This window comes from Sarcophilus harrisii, chromosome 4 (assembly GCF_902635505.1).
Source record: "Sarcophilus harrisii chromosome 4, mSarHar1.11, whole genome shotgun sequence".
Taxonomy (NCBI): domain Eukaryota; kingdom Metazoa; phylum Chordata; class Mammalia; order Dasyuromorphia; family Dasyuridae; genus Sarcophilus; species Sarcophilus harrisii.
The window spans coordinates 387,452,444-387,465,354 of NC_045429.1; the positions used below are offsets into that span (position 1 = coordinate 387,452,444).

The window sequence follows — 12,911 nt, forward strand, 5'->3', positions numbered from 1 at the left end:
TTGCTATTAACTTGGGGTTATTATATATATATATATGAACTCCATAGTATGTGTAAGGTACTATAGAAACAACCATAAGACATGGTCCAAAATCTCAAGGAATCTCTCTTTAGATGGTAGGTCAGATACATGTAAAATTGACTCGTTTTAACAAGTCACTAGTAAAAGTAATAATGTTATGAGAATTCAGAGAAGGAAACTACTACAATAAGTCCAGTTTGTTAAAAAAGATTTCATTATAAGCTGATAGAGCTGACCTACAATTAATTTTTTAGATAACAAGAAAGTATATTATATAGTATATAGAAGTGTATATAGTGTGAAATCTGGTAAAGGCAATGTTGTGGTTTTAGAAGGTGATTGGTTTAAGTTCTTATAGTGTGGCTGGATCAGGTATCTTGGGACAAGACTGTAGAAAGTGTCAGGCTAAGGATTTTGGATTTGAATATATATATATATATATATATAGCTAAATACAAAGGCAAGTTCATTATTTCCCAAATTCCCCTTTACTCTTGCCAGATGCATTTTGGCTAGCAATTAAAAAGTACAGATTAGCATAAAATGACACCATCATAGTTCACCATCAAAATGAGGAATATGTAGACAGTCTGAGTCCAGAGACCAAAGCTGAGATTTTGTATATCTTAAATGTTGGGCCAAATAAACCAGGTACAAATCAAATTCAAAATTTAACTTGTGTGGAGGAATAATTCTTTAGAAATTCAGACAAAAAGGAGGTTACAAACACAGATAGCATTGTAACTGGATATGAGAGAATAGCTGAGATAGAGAATCTAGAAATAGCCTCTCAGGATATGATGTAACAACAAAGGTATGACCAGTGATCCTAGGACCTTTCTCTTGCATTTGTTTTAAACATCCTTTCGGTGTATTCATATAAGAAGTGGAAAATGTGTGCTACTCCTTAGAAGATAATAGATCTCTGCAGGTACTTCTGTGTAGGGATTGCAGCTTAGGCAATGAACTTGACTCCTGTGGAGAAACCTCAATTTGTTTTCGTCCTGTACATCTGTACCAAGGTCAGATGAATCTTGTACTTTCCGTTGGTCAAAAGTTTTTTTTTTTTTTTTAATGCTTTTTATTTGCAAAGCATATGCATGGGTAATTTTTCCAGCATTGACCCTTGCAAAATCTTTTGTTCCAAATTGTCCCCTCCTTCCCCCCACCCCTTCTCCTAGTTGGCAGGTAGTTCAATACATTTTTAATATGTTGAAATGCATGTTAAATCCAATATATGTATACATATTTATACAGTTATCTTGCTGCACAAGAGAAATCAGATCAAGAAGGAAGAAAAAGAAAAACTGAGAAAGAAAACAAAATGCAAGTCAAAAGTTTTTAATAGCTGTACAATACCTACAGGATATATCATTTTGTCCAAAAGTATTTAGGAAGTTCTTATGTACAAAGAATTTTTTAGTTAAGTATCAGCATAGAGTTGTACAAGATGCTTTATTGGTTGGAAAAATGGTTGGAAATAGGGACACTGATTTGCTGTCAAGGTTTGAGCTAGAAAGATTACAAAGGAAGAATGACCCATAACAGTTATTCCAGAAGAGAAAGAGGACTGATGAAGTCAAAATAAAATAGAACAAAAAAATCCTGATCTTAGAACATAATATTTTTTCAACTCTTAAGTTCTAGGGAAATTGGTTTGTTAAAATGGCAACTGGATAGTAAAAGACATCAAGGAATTTGGATCATGGTAAGGGAAGCTTTTTTTCCCCCCCTGGCAATTTTTATAAAAATTGGAAATTATCCAGGGATTCTTAACCTCAAACATTTTGTTTATCTAATTGCAAGATTTCTCCTTAACTGATTTATGTGGTGAAAAAGTGTGTGTGTAGTGGGGAAGGTGCATGGGTCATGAGATGGGAAGAGAAAGGATAAGAAAAAGAGGGAAAGGAAAAAAAGAAATGAACATAGAACATACTATGGTATTGTTTTTTGAGGAAAGAGGCTTGTTTTGAGGAATGTTTCAAGTTCTGGTTTTCAACACACTCAGGTTAAGGTTTCATCTGGATAGTTAATTGGAAATGACAAGAGTGAATTTGGAGACAAAAGGAGAGCAGAACAAGAGATATAGGTTTGTACATATTCCAAGTAGAAGTGGTAATTGAAGGTGTAAGATTATACATAACACACACAGTAAAAAAAAATTATGCAAAGGCTAAACTTTGGGAACATTCACAGTTAAGAATGAAAAAAAGAAAAGTAGGATGATCAGCATAGTGTATTATAAACTTCAGAAAGTAATGTTTGTTTTTAAACATTGTTGGTATAATTCTTTTCAGGAAACTAAAATTTCAGGATGATGGTTAAACTTGTACATATTTCCTATTAGAATTTTGTACTCTCCTTTTTGCTGAGAGTTGGGAGTTTTCTGTTATTTCTAAAAATGGGTTTTTTAGTAAATTAACAGTATTATCATCTTTTACTTTTGAACTATCATTGCTTTATTTATCTTTGTTCATTGCAAATTGGACTAGATGGACTTTAGTGAATAGAGAATATGTTAATGATGAATTAAGGGAACACTTCCACATAATCTACATTTCTGAAGGTATCATTCCTTCACCACCTCCAAGAAAGGGCAGCTTTATAACAAAGAATAAAGAAAGAGGCGCATAGAAACAGAATTCAATAAAACTAACCAACTTATCAGAATATTTGATATTATATGCAGATTTTATTCCTGTAGTCCCCCACTTTTTTTTTTTGCCCTCCACTTTTTTAAACAACATTGGAAGGTACCTTATATCTCTTTTGAACTAGTATTAGTTAGTTGGTATAATTTCATGACTTCTGGGTTTTATTATTTTATTTCTGTTTGCATTGCTGTAGTTGTGTATATGTTCTTTTCTTTGTTTTGTGGTTCATCTGTCTTCAAATGCTTCTCCGTTCATTAATTTCATTATTTTTTACAACATATTCCATTTTTTTCATTTGCCATAACTTTTTTTTAGCTATTCTTCTGCTGGTATTTGGTGAGCAGCTGTTTTGTGTCTAGTTATTTGCTACTTACTACAAATGAGTTTGAGGTTTTTTTGTTGTTGTTGTTATTGTTGTTAGGTATTATGTTTTTTGCATTCATTACATTTTAAAAATATTTTTTGTTGTTAGGTGTTATGATTTTTGCATTCATTACATTTTTTATTATTTTACAAGTAGTGAGGCCTAATGAATTGTATCTTGGATTGCCATGCAAGAATAATAATTCTGAAACCACTGCTTCCTGACACTTAATCTTTATTTGACTTTGGTTAAACTTTTTGGATTGTAGATTGCAGATGATTTTCAGTTTTCTCTATTAAGGAATGATATTTTGAGGGATGATCATGATTATTCCTAACTGTGTATAATTTTCTTTTGATGATGATTTATTTTGCTCGTTTATTTAACAAGCAAAAGGATTGCCATTAAAAAAATGTTGAATTGTTCTTTTCCTTTTGTTCTCAAAACTAATGACATAAGGATGACAAGCTGTTTGATGCATAAATTGAATTTGAGGAAGGCAGTTCTGTGCAAAGTCATCAACCTTGCTCTGTTCTCCATAGTCTTTGAAATCCAGAGTTGGGACTTCTAGATCAAGATGACTGGCAATGTCCCAGGATGCAGGGGGTGATCTTGACCAAAAGACAGAACTCCAAGTCTTGGTCCTGCTACTAATTAGCCCCATAATCTTAACCCAAGTGGGCTTTCAAGGTTCTCATCTCTTAATTGAAGTAGGGACCTTTTTCAACCTTAACTATAATTCAGAGTAGAGTATGAAGTGAGAGTCTGTGTCATTACTGGGGGGTAGTGGAGGAAGGGGGCAGGATCAAAGACTTTTTTTTTTAAAAGAGAGAATGTGTGTGTATACACATGTGCATATGAGCTTAGGTGGTGCTGTGAATAGAGCTATGTCCTCAGTCAGGAAGACTTATGTTCAAATTTGGCCTTATAACTCCTTTGTACTTTAGTTTCCTCAAGTATAAAATCAAAATAATAATTTTATTTCTTTCTCAAGGTTGTAAGGCTCAAGTGAAATAATATAAAATTCTTTGTAAATCTTTGCATTGTATAAATGGCCAGCTATTTTTACAAAACTTTTGAGTAAAAATTGAATAGAAGATGCTTTGGTTGAGGGAGGAACAGATTCCGCCTTGGACAAGTAGCTTCAGCATTCTGGGCATTGAGTAACTTCTTTGACTATAGTTAAGTAGTTCACATAGACTGCAGATTTATGAACTGGCAGATCACACCTGAAGCAGATCAAAATGCTATTGGAGTAATGGCAATTTGTTGTTTTCAGTCAGTACATACCTGGCATATTAATCCTTAATTTATTCCCAACTTCTCTAGCTATATTGATCTTTTCTTTCTGAATGCCAAAGAAGTCATTCAACTTCATGTAATACTTTATTGTGAACTGACTTGTGTGTGTATGTGTGTATATATATATATATTTTTAATATAAATACTTATTGCTAGTTTCTCTTTCCCCTTCAACCAGATAGGGAAATATTTGAGAACAGGATTGATAGTAAAGACTTTTTAGCCTTGAATAAACTTCTGTGTAAGGAGTTACATAGTTCCCATTTGGGTCCAATTCTTTAATGATAACATCTAAATAGAGTCTTTACTTAAAAATGTTAGTTTATATACAAACATTGTTTAAAATGGAGCAATAATATATACTTGCACCATAAATACATTTATAGTTAACACAGTATTATCATTAGCTAGTATTAAATATTCTATATCATAAAAATGCTATTCATTTTTGTTGATTGGTTAGTTGGCTAAAAATTCTTATGCTTTTGTAAGAGTTTATAATATTCTACCATTTCCAACCACAGTTTTGTGTGAATGAATATTTTAACTTAGTCTTGTTTTGAATAAAAATCTAAAAATAAAAGCAATGGTGACACACTTAAAGCTATGTTTGATGTTGAATCATTATTCCAAACCTTTGTTTTTAAAGAGGTACAGTATAGAAATTAAAGTTGTATATGGTTTTGCCCATGTTAAACATCTTCAGGTTGTAACATTTTTTATCAAACATCATTTATATTCAACAAAACATATAAAATGAGAAACTTAATATGAAGTCTTACAGATAGTAAGAATATGAGCTTTTGCTGAATTATCTTTTTAAATCATATAAAATGTTCAACAAAATATTTGTAATTTTCAAATTTTATACTGAAAATATGAAAAATTTTTAAACTTTATAATTAATGGGCATCTTATATTGGAACTAAAGGGGAAAAATTGTAATTAGCATTTAATGAATAATTATAAAAATATGAATAGTATATTTTTGTAGGGGTTCACAGCACAGTTTTGTTGTTGAAAAGGATTCATGGAACAAAATACATTGGGAAACACACAGTGCCCTTTATAACCTGGCCTTTTCCTGTCTTTTCAGTCTGATAATCAGACTATAAGATACCTTACTCTGTTCAAATGGTCTCTGCTCAGTGATACTGACCACCTTACTCTTCTACTTCATCCTCTTATTCTGGGCATTTTCATGAATAGTCTTCTTCATCTCTGTCCCCTAATTGCTCTGGCTTTCTTCAAGTTTCACCTAAAATTTCAGCTTCTAAAGGAGTCCTTTTTTTTTTTCCTCCTAATTCTAGTACTTTCTCTCTTCTATTATTTCCCAATTTATCCTAGAACACAGTTTGTTTATTTTCTCCCCCATTAGACTGTGAGTTCCTTGAAGGCAGGGGGACTGTCTTTTGTCGTTCTTTGTATCTGCAGTGCTAAGAATGGTTCCTGACATCTGGTACTTTAATAAATGTAGTTATGTACATTTAATAAATGTAGTTAGTCAGTCTAACTAAAACAATCTTCTGCAAAGCATGTATTTTCCCGAACTGTTTATATTGGAAATTATAGCCATGACATGCTTCATAAAGAAGGTTCCCTTGGATGATATTGGTTGCAATTTTCAAATTTCATAGACCTACCCGGCTAAGTGCTATGATGGTTAACTCTGGCTGGGCTTGGATTCAGAAAGATCTGAGAGCAAATGTGTCCTTAGACACGGATCATATGACCCCAGAAAAGTCACTTTACCTCTGCTTGTTGCAGCTTCCTTAACTGCAGTTCCCTCCCCATCATAGTAGCTACCTTCCAGAATTGTTTTAAGGACCCAATGAGATGCTGTTCGTTGAAGAGCTTAGTTATAAAGGAGGTGCTTAATAAATTTCTCTCCTATCCTCTTTGATATTATAACCATGAGGCATTGACTCAGAATCATATAATATTCGTCTTAAGTTGGATATAATCTAGGTCAACTCTTTCTTTTGTAGTTGAGCAAAGTGAGGCTAGAGAAGTGGCCCTCCTAAAAACCTATCAGAGCTTGGATGCCAGACTCAAAATTAATTTAACCTAGAGCTTACTCTGCTTTGAAGTTGGACAACATTCCAAAGTCATGATTGTGTGACAAGGAAGACAGAAAGAGGTGGAAACTTTTGTAGAAATCATTTTTTAAAATCTTTTTGTGGGTTATTAGTAAAGGGGTAAGATTTTGGGCATATGAAGTTGAAGGAAGTAGAGAGAGAAGGAGGGGGCCTGACCAAATATTGTCTATAGTGCTTTAAAATTTATTGAAAAGATACTTTGTTTATGTAGCATAGTATAATTTTCCAACAATGGCTGTTTTTCTTTTCTTTCTTTCTTTTTTTTTTTTTTTGAGACTGTATAAAAATTTTTACAACTGTATGAAAACATTGGAATTATATTTCTGAATACAAAATAGCTTTGTTCTTCCTGTCTTTTTAATGTATTTGAGAAATCATTGAATTCGACTAATGGATGAATGTTCTATAAAACTTTCTGAATTAGCAGAGACAACAAATACACATAAAAGTGTATTGCCAAAGACAAAAGCTTTGGTTTCACTAGTAGAAAAAGCTCTCTTGTGAGGGAATTCTGTCTACCATTGCTTGTCTCTACCACATTCTTAAGATTTCCCTGGTGTACCCAGAGATTATATGCCTTGCCCAGGGTTGCACAATCAGCATATGTCTTAACAGCACTTAAAGCCAGATCTTCCTTGCTCTCTAACCAGCTCTCTAACATGATTCTGAACAGGTTGCTAGGTGTGATATAGTTTTCCAGTATAACAGTTAATGTCATACTTTAGAGCTCTATTCACATTATTAATCTTGTTTCTTCTGGAGACTAAGAAATGTGAGTCAGCTCCTTATTAACCAGAATATTATGTCAGTGTGAGCAGAGTGCTTAGTAAATATCTATAAATAGTTTATAAATCACACTACTGTGTATAGGAGTTATAAAAGGGAAATACTTACCTTAAACATAGGAAGAAAGTTAAGGAGAGTTGAAACAATGAAAGTCTACAAACCTTCACTTGTCCTTCAGAGGCACAGTGGACCAATAGTTGACCGTCTTCTCTTGTGAGTACTGTTTTCTTTTGATAGAGAAAAAACTTTAAATATCGGCGTTGAAACTTAATATTTTTATAATTTCGTATGGATTCATAAGTATTCACTTAAAAATATGAAGACTAGCACTAGACTTTTATTTGGTGGTAAATGTAAACTGCCATCTCTTTAGTTTTCAAACTGTTATTTTGAGGGTTTTTTTAAAAATCAGTAATAGCTTTATGAATGAACTTACAACATTTTTTCAGCTCTTGTTTTTAGCCAAATTTGTTTAACAATCAGGAGATGGGACACTTAATACATAAAATTAAAATCTTAAGTAATTTGATTAATAGAAGTCATTGTCTCTTGCAGATGAAGTGCTTAATGTTAAAGAGCTAATATGTTTATTCAGTCATCCACTTTACTTAAATATTTAGAATTTATATTTTGCTTTCTTTTTTAATAGATAAAATCCTGATTCTAGAAGTATGGAATAGTTTTTGATTTTCACAGAATATTTATCAATAATAAAGATTGATATAGATCATTTGTTCAGACTAAAAACAGTATTCATGACTACCTACTCTTAGTATTTTGTAGGATTCAGCACCACATATTTGATTTCTACCTTAAATGAGAACATTTTTGTTGATGTTTTTGAAGGCATTTGAAGAGAGCAGATTTTTGTTTCTAGTCTCTCTTTAAATTAGAAAAATGTTGGAATCTTCTTTGATTTTATAAGGCAAATTTTAAGGATATCTTACTAACTCTATCAAGGGTTATATTGCAAAAAATTTTTGTTGGTTATTGTTATTTATTAAAATGTATATATAGTGCTAGAAACTTTTCAAAATACTTTGTACAAGTGATTTGAAAAGACTTGTTTCTTACGAACAATATTTGGACAACTTATGAATAATATTTGGGAGGAGTCATCCATGACTGTTTATTCTCACTCTCCATATTCAGTCAGTGGTCAAGTCCTGTCTTTTTAACCTTTATGACATTTCTTACATAGACCTTTTCTTTTCTGCTTTTACAACCTAATAGTCTATTGAAATAGTTGATAGTAATATTGCATTTTTTTATCTCCTTGCCTCAGGTCTCTCCCAATTCCTTTCTGTCCTCTATGTAGCTGTCAAATTGATTTAGCTAAGTTGCTCATCCAACTATTGTTACCACCCCCTTTCTCCTCCAGACCTCCCTCCCTCCCCAATTCAGTAAGCTATGGTAGCTTCTTAAGGCGTCCAGTATCAAATATGAATCCTCTGTTAATGTTCACAGCTCATTGTAACTTGGTCCCTTCCTTCATTTCCAGCCTTTTTGTACCTTACTTTGACCATGTAATCTGTGATTAGTGGCTAGTGAACAGGGAAACTGGCTCCTTGCTATTCCTCAAACAAGACATTCCATCTCCTTCAGCCATTTTCATTTTCCCCATGATGAATTGTTCTCCCTCTTCTCTACTTCTTATCTTCCCTGGCTTCCTTCAAGACCCAGTTAAAATCTCACCTTTTATAGGAATCCTTTTTCAACTGCATTTTATTCTAGTGCTTTCTTGTTTGGTTATTTCTAATTAATCCTATAGCACAACTCATTTGTGCATGTCTGTTTGTGGCTCTTCCATTTAATTGTGAAATCCTCGAGGGCAGGGATTGCCTTTTGTCTCTTTATTCACAGAGCTTAGCACAGTGCCCACATAGTAGGCACTTGATAAATTCTAGGTGACTGTCACTTAAAGGATTTCAGTTCTTGAAGCTGAAAGGATATTTAAAAATGTGTGTGAAAACCTTGAATATAATCTTTTTATGGATGATGGGAAACAATATAAACTTCAGGTTTATATGAGTGGGAACTATAAACTATCTTTATTTGGCTTCCTTTTTGTTGTTGTTCAGTCATTATAGTTGTTTCTGACTCTTTTTGACCCCATTTAGAGTTTTCTTGGCAAAGATACGAGAGTGATTTGCCATAACTTTATCCAGCTCATTTTACAGATGAGGAAATTGAAGCAAGTAGGGTTAAATGACTTGCCCAGTGTTACACTGGACCAGATTTGAACTTGGGAAGAGGAGTTAACAAAATATGTTAATCTTTGCTGCTTTCTTTTGAGGTAGACAGGTGATTACCTTTCCAGGCAGAATTTTATTTCTCTGGTATAGGTAAATGAGTTGATCAGCAAATGGATTAAAAATCTGATTTTTGTCATTAGTTTGAAACTCCTTGTACCATTGGAGAGAATATGCACACCAGTATCTTACTGTCTCATCATCCTTATCAAAACCTCTCACAGTGTAGGTTTCTCCATTTTCTCTTTTGTGTTCTCTTCCATTCTTTCTCTACACACACTTTCTTGGACCTTATCAGCCTCTGTATAGATGAGTCCAAGATCTGTAGATCCATTTCTTGTCTTTCTCCTTTAGTTTAATAGTGATCTTTTGGACTTTTCCAAACTAGATGTAGGCAAGTTTCAAAGTGAGTCCTTTCTTCTTCAAACTACCTTCTCCAGAACTTCCTTGATTCTGTCCATGGTGCTACCATTATCTCAACCTAAAGGTACACTCAATTTAGTTACAATAGATGAGATATACATACCTTCTCTCTCTCAACCCTTCCGAAATGTGTTACTTCTTTTGTCATCTTTGCCAATAAGATGGCTATGGGATAGATAGAACCTCAGAGTTAGCTTTGACTTGCATTTCTTTAAATATTATGGATTAGGAGCATTTTAAAGAATGTTTATGTAGCTAATATGGATTTTTTTTTTCTCTTTGAAAGCTGCTTGTTTTTTTATGCTGCTTCTTAAATCAAGATCTTTGTTGGTAATATGTCACAGCCTACTTAACACCCACCATGAGGGTTCCTTTGACTTATCCTAAATTTTTATTCTGATTTACGAAGTGTTTTCCTCTCAAATTTTTTTAAAAGGGTATAACAAGCATTATCCCCATTTTCAGTACCTTGTGACTTGCCCATTGTCATATAGCTAGTTAGTATTACTGGTAAGAGATAAAAATTTGAAAGTAATTTGTATAGAAATCATTGTTAAGTATATGAAAGTAGATAAGAGCTCTGAGAAAAGAATATAAAGGGAAAAAGACTGAGGACAGGGTTTCAGGAAAGCAGGTGGAAAGAATAAACAAAAGGAGCAGTGGAATAGAAAAAGGAAAGTAAGGCATTCTCTAGTGTCAGATGCATTAGGCTTAAAACCTTTGAGAAAAGAGTTTCAGTAAGTTGATAGTGTGAAGCCAGCCATTTGTATGCATCACTACACATACCTTTATTCTGTGCCATGAACATTATTAAATAACAGATATATATATATATATGTTAAAGGGATAAAGTAATATCTGTTTGGAGAAGTCATTGAAGAATGAAGGTGATATTTGAGTTCGAGTTTATAATAGTAATCATAATTAGCATTTATATAATGTTTTTAAAATATGCAAAGTGTTTTACATGTTATCTGATCCTTAAAACAATCCTGTGACATAGGTGCTCTTATTATCCACCTTCTATAGAAGAGAGAACTGAGAATTTATGTGTCTTGCCCAGGGTCACAATAAATGTTATTATTACTAAATTATAGGTTCTTTAATGAAAATTCCTTTGAATGTCTCTTCTCTACATAATTTGCACCAAGTATCTAATAATTGTCCATGGCAGAGAATAAATGAAGATTTAAAAGATGTTAATAAATTAGTGAAATGGTGGCAATATCCCACAAGTAACATCTCTTACCAAAAAACACTTAGTATTTTTAAGTGAAAAATATTTAATTCTTTACTGCAGAATTTTTACATGTATTTTTTTTATTTGCATTTTTGAAGCCACTTTTTAAAAAACATTTATTCTTTATAAAAGCAACATATGTTGTTTAAGGGTTTCTCCTCTTCCCCCTCCCTCCATTCCCATTGTATTTTTGTCATTCTGTTAAGTTTGCACCAGCTGATTTAGACTCATTTAGATGGTCTACAGGCCATCTTCTCTTTTGTTAATAATATTTCTCTATTTATTTGCTCTTATGCTCAAAGTTTTAACTGAATCTTTTTCTCCCTGGATTTTTGGTTAATTTTCATTTCCACCTCTCTTTCCCCTATTGCTTACTTTCTGTCGCTTTCCTCTTTGATATTGGATCCGTAGGATTTGTCTGTACCTCAAAACTCTTTCAGCCTCCTCCCACACTGGAGAATTCATTTTTCACTGTCTTTAGTCTCTGAATCAAGTGTCTGGTATGGGGATAGAATTAGCTTCAATTTGGATACATGACACTCTTTACTTCTGGTTTGTTCTGGCCCCCCTTTCTCCCTTCCCCCTCCTTCCCGCAACACTCTGTATGGTAACACAGAAGGAATATAGTTGAATTCTGTAGTAAATCCATAGATAAAGTAATTGAATATTCTGATTTTGCAGAGGTTTGAGAATTTGATCCTCTTTTGAGGATCAGAGAAAATGTCTAGTTTTTCATCTTGTCATTGTAATTGTCATTTTAACCATGCCTGATTAAAAAATTGAAGTCAGTTGTTATAACATTATTTAATTTATTATTAGAGCTCAGCCCAGGTCAATTCTAGTATTTAATTTTTGTTCTTCCATTAAGAAAATATTAGGACTTAATAGAGTTTATGTACAGAGTGAATACTTAAGTACTTGTTTGATTCATTCATATAAAATTAGAAAGTGGTATTTACCTTACTGAAACTTACTTTTAAATTTTGCTTTACTGAAAACTCTAGGGAATACAAAAATCCAAGGCTTTAAATTTGGATGTGTTTAAATATAGGGTGGTTTTTTTTTTTTTAAACTATTACAGCCTCTGATTGCCATGGTGTTTATTTTATTATTTATTTTTTATATGTCTTATCTGATATTTTCCCCCCCTCTCCCAGCTTCTTTTATAGTATGGCCAATTTTTGAAATTTCTTTTAAGAATGGTAAAGTTGACCTTGTAAATTTCACAGTCAGTATATCATAATATCGCATATCAATATGTTATAGCCTTCTTTTGCTAAACAAAAGCCCTTTGTTTTGCTTTTTGTCATCTATTAATCTTATCCTCATTACTGTCACCTATATAAAGACTTCCCATTTTCTCAAAAATTTTCATAAAGCCCATAGCACATAGTAGGTGTTCTGTAATGTTTATTTTCTTCCCCTCCTTTTTCCTCTCCTTTCCCCTTTAACGGGATACAACTGCTGGAGTTAGAGTAACAATTCTAGTGTTTCTGGTTTTTAAGATAAGTTTAACCTTTCTGGTTACATAAACAGTGTCTAAATAACAAGATCAGACTATAAACATTGAAAGAAAGAGATTTGAATTAATGGGATCTCTAAACTGTTTTCTTTGCTTGAAAAAATACTTTTGCAATTCTGTGTAATTCTACCATTTCCTTTGAGTGTTATCAGTTCTCATTCATCATTACCACCTCTTCTCTGATCTATTAAGGTTAATTCTAATCATATTTTATCAAATCTACCAACTTTAATGTCTTTATAATTCTC

General features: G+C 32.7%; 1 protein-coding gene across 18 annotated transcripts in view; it reads left to right on the plus strand.

The window, feature by feature from the left end:
- Nucleotides 1-12,911, plus strand: part of ENAH (ENAH actin regulator) — a 121,216-nt gene that overhangs the window by 85,860 nt on the left and 22,445 nt on the right. The gene's annotated exons all lie outside the window — the stretch shown is intronic.